Source organism: Pleurodeles waltl, chromosome 7 (genome assembly GCF_031143425.1).
Source record: "Pleurodeles waltl isolate 20211129_DDA chromosome 7, aPleWal1.hap1.20221129, whole genome shotgun sequence".
NCBI lineage: Eukaryota > Metazoa > Chordata > Amphibia > Caudata > Salamandridae > Pleurodeles > Pleurodeles waltl.
In genome coordinates this window covers 598,845,179-598,858,289 of record NC_090446.1, presented here as the reverse complement: position 1 = coordinate 598,858,289, position 13,111 = coordinate 598,845,179, and positions in this window count along the sequence as shown.

The window sequence follows — 13,111 nt, the reverse complement described above, 5'->3', positions numbered from 1 at the left end:
GTGGGTATACTTAATTTGTGAGTTGACAAACTGGGGTATATGGGCAAGTGATCACTGTGCTGGTGTTTGGAGTTACAGAAACAGGGACTGCTAGGAGTTGGTGTCATGGCAGTCGATGTACTACACATACTATACAAATATTATTTCAGTTGAATACAGTTCATGTGTGAGCTACCAGACAGGAGTCTTTGGATGAGAGAACACTGGACTGGTGTTGGGAGTGATATTAACAGAGCCTCCTGGGAGTTACAGTCATGTAACTCCCTGTACTACACACACTATACAATTATTATCCTCCCAGGTGAATACACTTCAATTGAGCGTTCACAAACAATGGTATTTGGAAAAGAAAACACTGGACACGAGTACACTGGGCTGGTGTTTCGAGTTACAGATACAGGGGCTGCTGGGAGTTGTAGTCATGTCACTCCCTCTAGCTCACAACACTTGACAAATGGTATAATCCCAGGTGATTGAAGAGCATTGGAGAGATTACAAACAGGTGTATTTGGTCATGTGAACCCTGTGCTGCTGTTTTGAGGTACAGATGTAAGGGCTGCTGGGAGTTGCAGTCATGTAACTCCCTGTACTACACACACTATACAAATATTAATCTCCCAGGCGAGTCCACTTTAATTGAGAGTTTACAAACAATGGTATTTGGAAAAGAAAACACTGGACTGATAGTTGTTTGTACAGACACAGACCCTCATTATGACACTGGCGGTAAATCCCACTTATACCACGCTGACTGCTGCCAACATACCGCCGCCGCGGATATCCGTTCACCATATTATGACACACACACACCAATCCGTCACTATTCAGCACACACACAAGTCCGCCACACCAAAAGTCAGTGATAAACTGGCGGTATCAAAACCCACACTGTTACGCCAACAGAACAACGACCGTCACATTATGACCCACGAATCACCACGGCGGACATTCAATGGCAGTAAACCATTGGCGGTACATACCGCCGCACTCAAAATACACACACACATACAAAACAACACTACATTGGTTAATTTGAATAACACACACCTGACACCCATACACACATCACACCCACACCACTATAAAACACACACCCACATTACCCGCAACCCCTTACGACTACTAACCATTGGCAAAAGACAGACACCACAGACAAAACCAGAGCCACACACCACCTACACCTATACACCACCCACGCACCCCACATCACACACCCCAACACATCACCCTACACACCCTTCCCTACACAACTCACACAACACCTATGGCACCACAAAGACACCCCAGCTTCTCAGAGGAGGAGCTAAGGGTCATAGTGGAGGAAATCATCAGGGTAGAGCCACAGCTATCTGGAGCACAGGTGCAGCAGATATCCATTGCTAAGAAGATGGAGCTATGGCGGAGGATTGTGGACAGGGTCAACACCGTGGGACAGGACCCAGACAAGGGACTACATCAGAAAGAGGTGGAACGACCTACAGGGGAAGGTGCGTTCCATAGCAGCAAGACACCAGCTCGCTATCCAGAAGACTGGCGGTGGACCTCCACCTACTCCCCCACAACTAACAACATGGGAGGAGCAAGTCTTGGCAATCATGCATCCTGAGGGCCTGACCGAAGTAGGAGGAGGACTGGACTCTGGTAAGTCAACTCTATACTATTATCACCCCCCTACCTGCATGCCAACACATACCACCACCCTCACCCTCGCTTCCATCACTCCACCACCTCCCACACACCCCACCATCATATCCCACCAATCTCATTGGCAAGCCCTGCATGCACCACCAATGCATGGACATCACTCACAGCCCTGCATGGACATCTATCACCGAAACATGAACACTAGAGAGAATCATCTAGCCCTCCACATACCAACTGACACAAATGAAAGCTGCCAGGGCAAAAACAACCAAAGAGGGCAACCCACTGATGCACAATACGTCACACACAGAAACAATAACACAGCATTTACATCCCCACAGGTATCCCAGCCAATGTCAGCGGAGAAGAGGTGCCAGCACTATCCAGTCCCCCAACTGAAGAGGCCCACAGTAATGACAGCAACTGTGGTTGCCTGGATCGGGATGACCAACCTGGCCCAACAGGGAACTCTGGATAGTCGGTTACCCTGGCCCAGTCACAGACAACCACAGAGCGTCCCCCATCTGGAAACACCACCACAGCACCCACCGAGCGTACCCATACCTCTGTCCCCAGGACTTGTCAATCAACAGTGTATCCACCACTACAGGGACCCCACGGCACACCTCCTACCCAAGACAATCAGGGACCTGGGGTCAGTGGGCACACGGTTCAGGGGACAGAGGCACAGGACAACAGGGAAACTGGGGGGACTGCTGTGTGCCAGGATGAGGACAGACCCAGGAAACTGACTCTTCAGGAGGCATTCACCGAGATCCTGGGAGCCTACCAACATTCCCAGGATACAATGGGACAGATCCTGGACAGCGTGCAGGAGAACAGGCGGCTGCAGGAGGGACAGTACTGGGGATCCGGGTGGACTTGCAGGCCATCAACACCACCCTGGTCTCCATTGCAGGGGTGCTGGCAGAGATGGCCAACATTATGAGGGAGGCAGTCTCACAACAGTGGGCCCCTGCCTCTAGCCAGTCATCTGAACTGCCTTCCACCTCCGCTGCCGCTAGTGGACAGGAGGCCCCGCCACAGGACCAACAGGCCACCAGCACCCCTCCCCCTGCAGAAGGTGAACCACCCAGCAAATGTTCCGTGCGATCCAGGTAGAAGTCAGAGACTATTGCCAAGACCCCCACCAGGAAATGAGACTCTCCTGATTGTCCCCCTTGTGTCCCACTCTGTCACCCTGTTTACCTTGAACTGCCATTGCTCCCCTTCCTATGTCCCCTTGGACAATGCACCTGTGCTACAAATAGACTCGAACAATACCCTGAACTTTCCTCCATCATCACCCCATCCCAATGCACTTGCACCTCTTCTTCTTAGCACTTCAATAAACACCTATGGAGTATGTAACATTTTTTAAGTATGTATTCATTTAACCAGGTTCAATCTTTGCAATTCAACTGTACATGTATGTTCAAATAGGAAAGACCTGTAGTTTCCTGCAGTGATCACACCAGGAGCGATAGTGGGGCACCAACATCTGCAAAATGAATTGCTAAAGGGTACAGTGAGTGGGCATAGAAGTGGGAAATAACAGCATGCCAGTGCCAAAGATAATCTAAATAATGTCAATGAAATGTGAAGTAACACAGTCTTACCTGTGTGTCATTGGAATTATTGTCGTGTCACTGCTGTTCTGTTGTCCTCATCCTCTGCCTCCTCATCCTCACTGTCCATAGGGTCCATTGCTGCCACACAGGCATCTCCAGCCACCTCTTCCTGCAGAAAAGGCCATGATGTCTCAAGGCAACATGCAGCATGCCACGATTATCTGGTAGACCTTCTTGGGTGAGTAGCACAGGGATCCACCTGCTAGATGGAGGCACCTCAACCTGGCCTTCATGAGGCTAAAAGTTCTTTTGATTATCCTTCTTGTTCGCCCATGTGCCTCATTGTTACGTTCTTCTGCTCTTGTCCTGGCATTCCTCACGGGGTCAGCAGCCACGATAGGTTGGGGTAACCAGAGTCACCTGCAATATTGAGGGACAACATTTAGCCACACACTACACCATATGGCCAACACCAACACCTACTGGGTGGGAACCAGGACTCACCTATTAGCCACACCCTGTGCCTCTGTGGTTGGTCCATCACATTTGGGATGCTTCTATTCCTCAGGATAAAGACATCATTCACCGACCCAGGATACTTAGCATTGACATGGGAGATGTACTGGTCCACCAAGCACACCATCTGTACATTCATGGAGTCAAAACTCTTACGATTTCGGTACACCTGTTCATTGTGATGGGGAGGCACAAATGCAATATGTGTTTCATCAATCGCCCTATTCACATTGGGGATATGTCCCATTGCATAGAAGTCAGCCTTCACTGTGGCCAAATCCTCCACCTGGGGAAATACAATGGAGCTGCACATGTGTTTAATCAGAGCAGACAAAACTCTGGTCAGCACTATTGAGAACATTGGCTGTGACATTCCTGCTGCCAAGCCCACTGTCACTTGGAAAGAACCAGTGGCCAGGAAATGGAGCACTGATAGAACTTGCACAAGAGGGGGGGAATCCCAGTGGGGTGACGGATAGCAGATATGAGGTCAGGCTTCAATTAGGCACACAGGTCTGTGAGACTTGTGGCCCTATCAAGTCTATAGGTGAGGATGATGTGCCTGTCCACCATTGTTGCCAAGTCCACCAGGGGTCTGTACACTGGGGTATGTCTCCATCTCCTACTCATTCGCAGCAGTAGAAATCTAAGGGACAAGGAGTGAGGAGCCGGTCACAAACTGAACATTGGAGCCACAACAGTACAATGCATGAAGTCAATTTGTATTGGGTAAGTGGGATTTGTCCTGTATGTCCAAATTTGAACTGTGATGCATTCCTTATCAAGGGCCTGCCCCCCCCACCCTAAAATGGCATCTGCCTGTCATGTATGGAGGGTCAGATGGAAGTGAGGTAATTCGACTGACGTTGTGCGCCGTTACGGGAGGCGGTCGGGAACTGCCATACAACTCCTCATTGGTTAACATTGGGCCCTATGGGGTGCAGTGGCCAATGGTGATGTACGCTGGCGGTGACGGTATGCACCGCCGCGGACGTGACCACCATTTTCTATCTGATTCCTTACTTGCTACGTGACCTTCAACACGAGAGGACCTACACTGCATGTGCTGCTGTGACCTGAGTCTGTAACTTACCATGGCCCGTGTGACTGGGGAAAGGGCCCCTGCCCCCCTCACTTCGGAGGAGTTGGAGAGACTGGTGGATGGGGTCCTACCCCGGTACGGACTGCTGTATGGGCCTCCAGACCAACAGGTACAGTGTGAGCACGATGCATGTGGCATGAATGCATGGGGTGGTGTGTGTGAAAGCCTCATGTAAGGGGGGGTGGGTGGATGTCCTCTGGGTGACGTATTTGTTGTGTGCTGGGCCATGTGTGTGGAACTGGTGATGTGACGGGGTATGGTGGGCCATAAGTATAACAGGCAGGACTGTCTGACTGAAACTATTTTGCTGTGTGTATTCTCTCGGAAGGTCAGTGCCCATCAAAAGAAAGGTATATGGAGTGCCATCGCCAAGGACATGCAGACCCTGGGGGTCTATGGCAGGCAGAGCACCCACTGTCGGAAACAGTGGGAGGACCTGAGACGCTGGGCACGGAAGACGGCGGAGGCCCAGCTGGGGATGGCCTCCCAACGAGGAAGGGGTGGCTGTCGAACCCTGACCCCCTTGATGGCCCGCATACTGGCAGTGGCCGATCCTGAGCTGGATGGGCGCTTGAGGGCATCACAGCAGCCACAAGGCGGTGAGTACAGTGCCCATCATTACAACTTACACATGGTAGGGTGGCATTCGGGTGGGGGATGTGTGTCAGTGGGTGCCCCTAGGCCAGGCCTAACATTGCAGAGTAGGTCCCCTGTTGGCAAGGGTCCTGAAGGGATAATCCTGCTACCTAGCTTGTAGGCATCCACTACTGGTCAAGGCTGCATGGCCCCAGGTGTGCTGCATTTGGCGGTGCGTGCCCCTAACCATGCCTTGGTGGCTAGCAAAATAACTGGTCGTGCAATACATAGTGCGCACGCCTGTTCCCTGTGTGTGAGAGTGGTGTGTACGCCAACGATGGTGTTGGTGCAGCCCTTGACCAGGTGTATCCTTTGTCTCTTCCCTCCCTTTTTGTTTTGGTACCCTGTCCTTATGTTCATTAGCATCATCTGGCAGAGGAGCAGAGGCACCAGCGATGGAGGGAGCTGTATCTCACAGGACCCAGGAGGCAGAGTCCACCAACGCTGAGGGCACCAGTGGGACGGAGGGTGGGGGAGCACTACGGCAGAGACTGGAGGGGACAGTTCTGACACAGATACCTCCTCTGATGGAAACTCCCTGGTGGTGGCGGACACCTCTGTGACCACCCCAGCTACAGGTACATCCGCCACCCCGTACCAGCACCGCCCTCCCAGCAGCCCCTCAGCAAGTTGCCCGTGCCCGGTCTCCCAGGAGGATGGGCATCTCCTTCACCCCAGGCACTTCAGGCCCTGCCCCAGTTAGCCCTGCTGCCCTGAGTGAGGAGGCTATTGACCACCTGAGATCCATCTCTGTAGGGCAGTTAACCATTGTGAATGCTATCCAGGACCTGGCAGCCCAAATGTAATAAACTAATGCATTTCTGGAGGGCATTCACTCTGGCTTGGCGGCCCAACAGAGATTGATCCAGGCTCTGTCCTCCTCTCTGATGGAAGCCATTGTCCCTGTTTCCACCCTCCCCCCTACAACTTCCTCTTCCAATCCCATTCTCCTCAACCCCAACCTATCCCAAGCACACAGGCAGACGAGCATGCACACAAGACAGCACACAAAAGTGGCACAGGCAAACACAAGCACCACACATCATCCCACAGGCACTCACACAAACACCATCCATATGCAGACATACCAATATCCACAATTTCCACTTTGTCCCCCTCCTCCTCCTCCTCTACCTCCCTCCCAGTTTCGTATACACTCACACTGCATGCACTACATCCTCATCCACTACCAACATAACCACCACACCTAGCAGAACACACACCTCACTTGCAGACACCTCCACAACAGCCATGCACATGTCTCCTGTGTCCTCTCCCACTGTGTCTGACCCCCCTAAAGTACACAAACGCAAGCACTCAGACACCCAACAGCCATCCACCTCACAACAACATCCAGCCTGTGCACCTGCACCCAAAATCAGCAGACACCTCCTACAACCGCTCCATCTTCCTCCACTCCCAAACCTTCTCCCTTGTCCCGCCCCAATGTCCCTAAAAAGCTTTTCCTTGCCCAATTTGACCTCTTCCCTTCCCCTCTCCCCCCATCCTTCACGTCTTGCCAGGGTGGCAAAAACCCAGGCAAGCACCTCAGCCACCCAGTCCACAGGCCCAGAAATCTCCACACTCACTCGTGGTGGGAAAGGAAAGGTTCCAGGGCACCTGTGCAGAGGGTAAAGGAGACTTCTACAGGCAGCATCAAGGAAAGGGTGCCTGCCCCAGCTGCGGCTCGGAAGACCAAGGAGTCAGCCCCTGCTGCTGCTAGGAAGGGCAAGGAACCAGCCCCAGCTGCTGCCAGGAAGGGCAAGGTGCCAGCCCCAGCTGCTGCCAGGAAGGGCAAGGAGCCAGGGGCAGGAACTCAGATGGAGCCCCCACCACCAACCATGGTTGTGCAGCCGTCCGAGGCTGCAGGGGATGGGCTGGAGCCTCCCACCACCCCCACCACCAGCAGCAGCACCACCACCCCCACCAGCAGTGGGCAGCTATCCGAGGCTGCAGGGGATGGGCTGGAGCTTCCCCCCACCACCACCAGCAGCAGCACCACCACCACCAGTGGACAGCCATCCGAGGTTGCAGGGGATGGGTTGGAGCCACCCACCACCAGCAGCAGCAGCACCACTACCACCACTGAGCAGCCTCACAGCTGGCGGACGGTATGTAGTCCTGCCTCCATGGGCTGATGTGCGGCCTGCCCCCTGCAAATCCAGTGGGTATGACACCCACTTGAGAGACTGTGGGCGTGCACTCCCAAGGATCAAGCACAGGGCATGTTGCCCCCTCCAGAGCATGTGGGAAAGTCACCCACCTGAGAGACTGTGGCCTTGCACTCCTTAGGATCAAGAGCACAGGGTACGATGACCCCTCCAGAACCAGTGGGTAAGACATCCACCAACCCCTGCCTCCCCAGGACCAAGAGCACAGGGCACGATGCCCCCTCTATAACCAGTGGGTAAGACACCCTCCAACCCCAGCCTCCCCAGGACCAAGCGCACAGGGCACGATGCCCCCTCCAGAACCAGTGGAGAAGTCACCCACCTGAGAGACTGTGACCTTGCACATTTCCCAGGACAGAGCATTGGGCATATTGCCCCCTCCAGAACCAGTGGGTAAGTCACTCACCTGAGAGACTGTGGCCTTGCACTCCCCAGGATCAAGCACAGGGCATGTTGCCCCCTCCAGGGCATGTGGGCAAGTCACCCACTTGAGAGACTGTGGCCTTGCACTCCCCAGGATCAAGCACAGGGCATGTTGTCCCCTCCAGAACCAGTGGTCTTCTTTCATCTGCCGGCTGAGGTGCCCCCGTCCCTCTTTCCCCTGAGGTGCCTGCCTATTTTCGAGCTGATGCCCCTGCAGTATTCTCTCTGTGTTGCTGTAGGTGAAAGGTGGGGCCTTGTACTTTGGCCTGTGGCACACACACAATGAGGACTAGGCAGTGTCCCTTGAACTGTACATATGTATATAACAGTTACATTGCATTTTCGTATTTCTACTGTGTTGATATTATTACACTCACTTTAGCACATTCCTGTTGTCCTTGCATTATTCATCAGGGATACGCAGTAAATATGTTTTATTACTGCAGCTGATTGTGTGTATGGGGTTGGGGGTGGGGTGTGTGTGTAGTGTGTGTGTGTGTGTGTGTCGATCTCTTTTTCCTCCCCCTCTCCCCTTTGTGCTAGGTGGCTGTACTCACCGTGGTCATCTTCGCTGTCGTTGGTGTTCGTGGTGGAGCAGGACGTAGAAAATCATTGGGAATATTTGCAGCTTTGGCTCCATGGTGGCGTGGTTCTTCCCTGTGTCTCCAAAGGTGAGTCCTTTGTTTTCTGTGCAGTGTTTCCGCCCGGCTTTTGATGTCGTTGGTACCACCCCGGAAAAGGTGGTGGTTTCTAGTGTCTTAATACGGTGGGCAGAACAGTGGCATCCGTCTGGCTGTAGGCGACTACCGCTGTGGAGCCTGTTGTTTCCACCCTGGTGGTCGGTGTTGTAAAGTGTCTGTCTATCTGAGTTCTCACCACCATGGTCATAATTTGGCGGTAGTTACCGACCGCCAGGGTTGTAATGAAGGCCAAAGGGTCATCCTGGCATTAGTAGTGATGTCACTCGCTCTATTTCCCACATTTGACAAATGATATCCTCCCATCTGAGTAAGCTTAAATTGTAAATTGCCAGACAGTGGTCTTTGGACAAATTAACACTGTTCTGGTGTTTGGAGTTGCTGTAACAGTGCCCCCTTTGAGTAGCAGTCAGGTCACTCTCTCTACTACACACTTGACTAATGTTCTCCCTCTAGATGAGTATACTTCCATTGAGAGTTCACTAACCGATGTATTCTAGCATGTGACCAATGTGATAGTGTTTGTAGTTACAGGAATAGTGCCTCCTGGGATTTGCAGTCAGGTCACTCCTCTAAATCGTATCCTCCGAGGTGAGTGAAGTTCATTTGTGATTTACCAAACGCTGTATTGTGGACAAGTGACCACTGGTCTGGTATTTGGAGTGCCTGCTGGGAGTTGGATTCACCTCAGTTCCTGTACTACACACACTACGCAAATGTCATCTCCCGAAGTGAGTAAACTTCGATTGTGAGTTGCCAAATAGAGGTCTTCAGACTGGTAAACACTGGGCTGGTGAGTGAAGTGACAGTAAATGTGGCAAAAGGTGAGCTGTGGGCATGCATGACATAGCATTTTTGTGACTGTTTTTGTGTTGTAACTTACTAGACTCCACTCTACCAGGTATTCCTGTCAAGCCCTCAGGATGCATGATGGCCAAGACCTTCTCCTCCCAAGGAAAGAGATGTAATGAGGAGGTGGAGGGCCACCGCCAGTCTTCTTGGCCTGCAGCTGGTGCTTGGAGACCAGGGAATGGATCTTGCCCCTGAGGTCTTTTCACTCTTTCCTAATGTCCTCCCTTGTGCACAAGGTGGTGCCTACAGCATTGATTCTGTCTACTATCCTGTCCCAAATTTTCATTTTTCTACTGTGAGGAGTGTGCTGGATTTGTGCTCCAAACAATTTTGGCTTAACTCTTATGATTTCATCCACCAGGACTCTCAACTCATCCTCAGAAAAACGTGGATTTTTAGAATGCAACATGGTGAAGTTTGAGAAAAAAAGAAAAGACAGTGAATTACTGAAAAGGGTAAGTGCAAAAGGGTGCAACTGGACAAAAGGTTGTGCTGTGTGTGAAAAGGGATGGTGAGAAAAAGGTGGTGCCTAGTATCTGTGCTGCTGTGTTGAATAATTAGCTCAGACTTCTGTGTTTGGTGTTGGTGATGCAGAGGAGTGTGGTGTGTGAAGGGGTGTGTTTTACAGAGTACTTTGCAGGTGTGTCCAGTGTGGCATTGTGTGTCAGCTGTGCTGTTTTCAAATTCATCCAGTGTGCAGTTGTGTATTACTTTGGTGACTGCATGCTTGTAATAATGTCAGTGGTTGGGCGAGGTGCTGGTGGTGCTGGAGTTTGGACCGCTTATTTCTAGGCCTCGTCGCCGCTGCCAGTCTGCCTTTTTTTGGATGGCGGTCAGCAGTCCTGCCTATATAACTTGTAATAGGGCGGTCTGATAGACCGCTACCATGGCGGTCTTGTGGTCTGGCTGGAAACTTGTGATGAGGCCCCTTGTGTTCTTCATCCCAGATCTGTTATCCTGTTACCACTTCCTATCCTGTCCTTTCGTCTTCTTCCTCTGGGCCTCCTTTGGGGCCAATGGATAGGGTTCTTGTATCTTTCTTCAGGTCCCGCCCAGAAGGGTTGAGAGGATGGTGCAGAGAAAGAGGAGGAATTTCAGAAACTAAAAATGAAAGAAAGGTTTTGCTTTAAAGAAAGTAACAAGTAAACACCTCCTCTATTGGAAGCCAATCTGGCGCAGTGCGCAAATGGGTGCCAGCACAGGAAGAAGCCCTCCGTTATGAGGAGGTTCAACATTTACACAAGAAACCCATATCCCCCCACTGGGCGACCTTTTGGCAGAATTATCACAACGCACCCTAGAAAGACGACCTCCCTCCTTAGACTTAAAGATCTCTGTCACCCCTCCCGACACTGCCAAGACAACTCACCCTCCTCTTCCTGTCATACACAATACAGGGGTTCACCCTTCTAGGCCCGCCTCACCATACGCGTCCCACGCTAGCCACCATCCACTTCAGTCTGCTGCCCCAATCTGCCACCTTCGATCTCAGTCCTTCCTCCTTGTCCCTCCTTGTTCTTTATGTTCCATCATACATAAAGGACAATCCAGAGTTCTCCCACATGTTGGTTCTCACCCCAAGGACGGTGCATCCACTACTCCTTCACTCCCCATGGGGCATCTTCTATGAGCATTACCATTGATGTTTGTTTATTACCGATCATTGAAGAACTGTGAGTTTGCTCTTTTGTCAGTTCTGGCTTTGTCAATAATCTTATGAGGCATGCTGGAAATCTGTTAATGTTCAATGTTTTTTTTTTTTTTTAACCCAATAACAATGACTAAAAAACAAAAGTAACAGGTAAACAGCGTTTTTCCAGGCTATGGGGTTTATCGATCTCAGGGGGGAGTTGACCTCAAATAAGGACTGGGATGAGGGATAATGCTTCGTAGAATATATCATGAACGAATATGAGTAATATGAAAGGTGCTATGGTGGATGAAATGAATGCGAATATATAAATCAGCACTTCAGTTGCACTAGGATTATAATGTGGACTTGTGAATATATAATCACAAGGGTATTTGAAATGCTGACATTGCTTACTTGGACCCGGTCATCCACATTTCTTTCGACAGATTTACGCTCCAGGGATGGGGTTGTCGGCAGGCAGGGAGAGTGAACATGCATTACATTGCCAAGAAGTTACGTGGAAGCAGCATCTGTAAGTCTGACTTTAATTCATGTATTGAGAAACCTTGATGTAATGATGTTGGATAACGGGTGGTGGATCGAATCCCCAGATACTTCTCTTTAAAAGATAATAAAGAAATTCAACTCATCATTTTGGGTGTGAATCTGGGTAGCTCATCCCTAAGAAGGTTGGCCAAAGACACGCATTGATAGGTACCGGACCTATTTTCATTTTCAGAATTTGACCCAAACCGAGAGAAAGGCAAAAAGGCAAAAAGAAGAAGGAAAAGAAATGCAAGAAAATATAGAGGAGGACAGAAATAAATGTATGCAGGGTGTTGGAAGGAAGGGGCCTGACGTGGCTAGGCCGTCCTGGTTTGCATCATTCTCAGCATTCACTAGGGTCAGGAAGAGCTTCTAAGAAAACTTTGGTCTCAGCTCTTATTTTTATTTTACACACTTTTTTCAACGTAAGCACTGGATGTTGAGGAGCTACGATGGTGTGATCTGAAGCACACTAGCACGTCAGTGTCCTCAACGACGGATGGTGTGGAAACACGGAAATATAACACTGACAGTCAACTTGGTGAGCAGCACCTCTCTGCAGTCACTGTTCCCACATGGTAATGGTATTTTTGTGTGCCAATTTACTACCCACTGACGTAACAAAGGCCCCCACAGTGTGGGGGAGGGGGGAGGGTGAGCTCTAGGGGCCCCCCTCAGCACAATACACTGTGCATGGGTGGCGGGCACCTGCCTGAGAACTCCTTACTGGGTGGGCGAGGAGGGCCCCTCCATACACTTAGCAGGGGCCACCTCAAGTTTTGTTACATTAGTGTTACTACTCCACCAATATTATGAAAATCAGAAACAATTTCTAAGTTGGCAATTGTTAAATAGAGAATGTGACTTAAAGCATGTGATAAGGCACCATTAGTAGGCAGAGAGACGTTGCAAATCCTGTGAAGATAGTTTTTATTCCATAATGGATGGGGCAGCCCCTCCGCTGTGGCAGAGGAGCGTCCCCCCACTGCTGAAAGCAGAAAAATAAAGTGATAATAAAAGTATTTTATTATCACTTTATTTTTCTGCTTAGTGAGGGCAGGGTGGCGCCAGCCACCCCCATGTCACCGGGGAGGAAGAGTGGTATGTGCACTTCTAAATGCGCATGACAGGTCGGCTGACCAAACTGACATGCGCACTTAGAACTCTCCACCTGGCTGTGTTGCACAGCCAGGTGGAGACCAAGTGCAGGGTACCATACCCTCCATCTGCACCATTTCTGCCTGCTCCGGCCAATCCCTGCGCTTCTCTCATGCTGCTACCAGCATGAAGAAGCGTCGGGACTGGGTGAGGAGTGGAGG